The sequence below is a fragment of the Etheostoma spectabile genome, chromosome 5 (assembly GCF_008692095.1).
Source record: "Etheostoma spectabile isolate EspeVRDwgs_2016 chromosome 5, UIUC_Espe_1.0, whole genome shotgun sequence".
Lineage (NCBI taxonomy): Eukaryota > Metazoa > Chordata > Actinopteri > Perciformes > Percidae > Etheostoma > Etheostoma spectabile.
Genome location: NC_045737.1, coordinates 33,434,223 through 33,439,754, shown reverse-complemented (window position 1 = coordinate 33,439,754; position 5,532 = coordinate 33,434,223).

The following is a 5,532-nucleotide window of genomic DNA, read 5'->3' as shown; positions in this document are numbered from 1 at the left end:
AAATGTGCTCTACAGATAAAGCTGCCTTGCCTTGCCTTGCCTTAGTAAAAATTATGAATGTTAAGATTTTGGTCTTATGCAAAGAAGAGTTATTTCTAATAGCACTGAAAATAAATATAAAGACGAGTATAAAGAAGATTACTACCCCATATTAAAATAAAAGCCTACTAATGATAATAATCCTTAAACAAATAGCCAAGTCAATTGTTTTCATATAGCCCAATTTAACAAATGACAAATTTGCCCCATTGAGCTTTTACAATAATAATAATAATAATAATAATAACAATAGGCCTAATGATAGGTTTCTATAAATAATAATACTAATCTACAGGCAGGTGATAATGTTGCAGCTTTTGGACAGACCCTTAAAATATAACCTGTTCCAAAGATCAAGCATCGCTTCTTTTTTTCTTTTTTTCTAAACCGGGGCTTTGCTGAGCCTCTGTCCGGGGCTGCGTGCTCCGCGTGCAGGCCTCATGCTCGGGAAGAGGAGCACGGACCGAAGCAGCTGATCCGTTTCTACCGGGGGAAGAAATCTTTAACACGCGGCGAAACGAAAAGCTCCGGGGAGAAAGGACCGGTGATCGCTGCTGGATGGATCCGTCAGAGGAAAGACCGCAGGCCGGAAGTCAACCTGCGGCTCCTGGAGCTCGAGCTCTCCAAAGGTCACCGCCGTGCACGCGGAGTGTTTTCTACTGACTGGTTAATGGTTGTGACTCAGCAAGATATGCAGAAGCTGGGATTCACAGTTAAGAACTAAACAACAAATCAAGACACCGAAAACAATAAATATTTATGTAAAACTCCATCAACAAATACATCTCGGAAACACTGTTTATGTATTTAATATTTTACTGATCGGTGACTCCATAAAACTAATTAAACCAAATAAAAATACCTTATAATACTTAAATTAAAGTCCAACTGGAGTTACTACGGAAACATTAAAGGCTGCAATAAGATCCTACAATTATTGTGCAAATCGACGCAGTGGATATTATATATCATATATCATATATGTGCATTTCTGACGCTTTAATGGAAATTCAAGTTTGAACTGAGCTTGATAGTAAAAGTTATTGAGTAGGCTACACAATTAGGGAGAAATATGGAGTTCGAAATTATATGAATATCATTTTGATTGTAATTTACATAATTGTACACCGTGGATAATTGTTTTTGTGGGAGATGGGTGATTTTGTGGAACTAAATGCTTGTGCCGTAAAGTAAACGAGAAGCCAATATTCTACGTGTGGGTGTGTGTGGTGTGTGTGTGTGTGGTGGTGTGTGTGTTGTGTGTGGTGTGTGTGTGTGTGTGTGTGTGTGTGTGTGTGTGTGGGTGTGGTGGTGGTGTGTGTGTGTGTGTGTGCATAGGTTAGGGTTTAAATCCCTGTGGGAGGAAACCCTAAAACTCCAGCAGTTAAGAATAAAACCAACGGTTTGCTGTTTGGATCCCAGTATTGCCCAACGGCATCTCATCCACCCACAACGAAAGCTTTAAAATCAGATAAATATCTCCAGAGGTTATTTGGAACATTTTTATGAGGGTCAATGCCACCATAATATTTCTCCTCAAACACTTTGTAAAACACGCTATTCTTGCCAGTTTGTGTTTGTTTCTGGAGTCTTTAGAAGAAAAAAAAAAAAAAAAAAAAAAAAAAAAAAAAAAACTCCTTTTGTTTTCTCTGACTTCACCCAGACAGGCGCGTGGAAGGTGGGCGGAAACGCGCCATTAATATTCAATTAGCAAAAGAAAGCGTTACCCCGGCCGACCCCGGGGATCCAGCGCGCAGTAAAGCATCCAAAGTGACAGCAGCTCTCGGGCTGTTACAGCACCTTCCACCCCGGGCCAAGGATTGCAAATCCCCGTGCAGGACTATATATATATATATATATATATATATATATATATATATATATATATATATAGCCACTGCACACTGAAACGTTGAAGATGTGAGCATTAAGAGTGATCAGTGCTGGGCCTGACGATCCTGACATTTGACTGACGATTAGTTTTAAGCGTGAAATATCAAATCAGCAGCATCCTGTTGCTTCGAGACGATGGTTACATTGAGCATTTCCGAGAGGTTGGGTTTTTGTGACGATGGCCATGAGCGAGAGACCAGAGCTCACCCTTGAAAGCCTCCCACGCCACGAGACACTTTCCTTAAGTGAGGGACTTGGACAAAAACAAATATCAAATGAAATAACTAGTCCGATCGTTTTTCTTAAAAATGTTTTTTTTTGCTCTTTTGGTTGGTTTTGTGAGGTTAAATATTTGAGCCTAAATCTTAAACGAATGGGATGAAGACGTAACTAGAGAAAGAAACATAGCATGCAGCTGCAGCCGATATGGGTAAACACTATATTCTAATTCTTCAACAGAAAAACTTAGGCCTACTGAATAAATAAATAAAATAACGTTACATTACATTACATAACATACATATACTGTATATATATATATCTATATACATATACTATATATATACACATATACATATATATATATATATATATATATATATATATATATATATATATAACATATATATTATATATATATACACACTTGTGGAACCATTGGCGAACATGTCTGTATACTAGACACTGAACATTGTGGAAGATTTTATTTTTGTGTGTTTTGTATTTTTGTGTTTGTATATGTTCTTATTCTGATATGGCTCCCCCTGGGTCTGAAATAAAGTTTATTATAGGCTACATATATATATATATATATATATAATATATATATATATAGATCCCTTGATGTGCGTATTTTTTCTAGTTTATAAACGTGATTTAGACACTAAACCGCTACGCCACTTAGCTCTAGAGCTTTTAAGTTAATACAGGCTAATAAATGTATATACATATGAATAAAAAGTGATAAATAAAAATGCAATGACAATGAGACGAATTCATCACAGCTGAGTCCTTTAGGGATATTGCAGATTATCATATAGCCACACACAGTGAGATAACACCCTGGCTCATCCATCATTAAATAAGATAAAATTCCACCCTACACACATTTTCATGATACATACTACTGTATATCTATAGACTGCACCTTTTTTCATTTAGTCAATGATTTAAAAAAAACAAATGCGGGATTCCATCTTAAATTAAATGACTTGAGTCTAATTGCGCAATAAAACCAAATCACGCTATTTGTATTAATTAGTAATAATAATGGGCCTTGAGACAAAGCAACACGTTGTTGAGTTATAATGTCTGGAGGTTAAGTGGCTGTAGGTTTATTAGTTTCCTACACAGCTCACAGCATGCACACAAGTTCAACATGAGTCAAAAGTCTCGTTCTTATATGTGTTTGTTCTCTACTGTAGCTCTTTCCATGTACCACCATTTCTCTAATAAGTTACACGTATTACGACTCCATTAAAGTTTTAACTTCTGCGCATAAAACGGATCAGTTACGGTGTCGCTTTCATATTAAAACTCCTTATTTCACCGCAGTGGTATCACTGCAGTCTCCCTTTAAACAGACACACGTATTTGTCATAATGCTGCGGGCCTAATGGTCGCTGTGATTTACAGCCTGGTACTGTGTGTATATGTAGTCTATATAGTTTTATTTATACTCTGTCAGCTGCGCATGCCAACACGAAAAAAGCACCAAAGGCAAATAAACCGAGCGAGGATGCCGCTCTGTTTCCAGGTAAACACGGGGCTGGAAAAACAAGCACGGTCCAGCTCCTGTGTGTGTGTGTGTGTGTTGTGGTTTGGTGGTGTGTGTGGTGTGTGTGTGTGTGTGTGTGTGTGTGTGCGTGTGGTGTGCGTGTGCGGTGCGTGTGCGACTATTAAAGGACTACACAAGTGCATTTTCAATTAGAGAAAGTGTGATGGCTGAAAGCAGAACCGTCCACGTAGAAGCAGCAGTGGGGGGGGGGGGGGGGGGGGGGGGAGCTGTGGGAGAGTATGTGTGTACAATGAAGGGGGAAGAATGGAGGGAGGAATGAAGGGATGACAGGGAGAAAGAGGGGGAGAAATGACTGAGAAACTGTGTTGATTCAATACGGCTGTGTTCGTGTGTGAACACTCACACACGGAACACAGCCTAGGCTACGCGTCACAAGACGTCAACAAAATAAATGTTGCGCTGAAAATATACCCAAAAACGACGTGCTCTCATTATATATACCAATAAGACAAAAGCAAACGCACTAAGAAGAAGATTCCAGTTGACCCGACACATGCGCGCGCACACAAAAAACAATAATGCTCTAATACTTGCATTTGCATTAAGAGATGCAAAACACACAACACACACACACACACACACACACACCACACCACACACACACACACAAACACACACACCCACACACACACCCAAACACACACACACACACACACACACACACACACACACACACACACACACACACAATGGTAAACAACGTCGTATACGGTTTAAATCACCCGTAAATACAGGATCTCACTATGACATCATCATATGAGGCGCCACAGTGATCTGTAGTACAGAAACAAGCAGCAGTAACTTACCTCTATACGTGTTGAAAATCAGTTTTTCACTGCCATGACATGAGCAGCGGTGGAGTGCAAGTACATTTAATCAAGTACAATATTGAGGTACTTGTACTTTGAGTATTTTCATTTTATGGTACTCCATACTTCTACTGCACTACATTGATTTTTAGCATTGCAATTTAGATTATTAATATGAATTGCATAGTATAATCTACTAATTAATGATGACATATTGTCAATTAAGCTACCCAGCATTAAATGAAGGAATTAAAATAAGCTCCACCAGCTGCAACATTAAAGTGATGAAAACATAAATGCATCAATAATTATAATCCAGTGACATATACATTATTCCCAAATGGTCCATTCTGCATAAAGAGTACTTTTACTTTAAGTACATTTTGATGCGGATGCTTTTTTACTAAGATCCTGGTTGCAGGACTTTTACAAGCAAGAGTATTTCTACACTGTAGTATTGCTACTTTTATAAGGAAAAGAGTACTTCCTCCACCACTGGACTCGAGTGTGGACTAGAGTCAGAACCATTCATAATTTTCAATGTCAAATGTTGCACCACAGAACCTTTTCATTGCTCATATACTGTCTGCACTGCAGGACTGAGACCAAATGTTTTCTTTCATAGGGTTGTATGGTTGCATATTAGATAAAAAAAAACTTTAATAAGGGATATTTCTGCAATTAGATGATGAAAAAGATGTAAAAGGTATCAACATTTCAAAAATAGTCGGACCCAAAAAGCCTTTTGCTTCCTACTACTCCCTTTGGGACAAGTATTTATTTAATTAGCTAATTACAGATTTTTCTTTTTTCATAGTGAAATACTTCTGTCTTGTGTTTTATGTTTTTTGCTTATTCTTTTGTATGTTGCTCAAAATAAACTATTCATTATAAAATGTTATACACTGTATATCTGTAGTAGTTGGGTTGCATTTTGTTGAGTTTGTACTTGTATTTGTATTTATTTAAGCGACTTTGAGCTCGGGAAAAGCG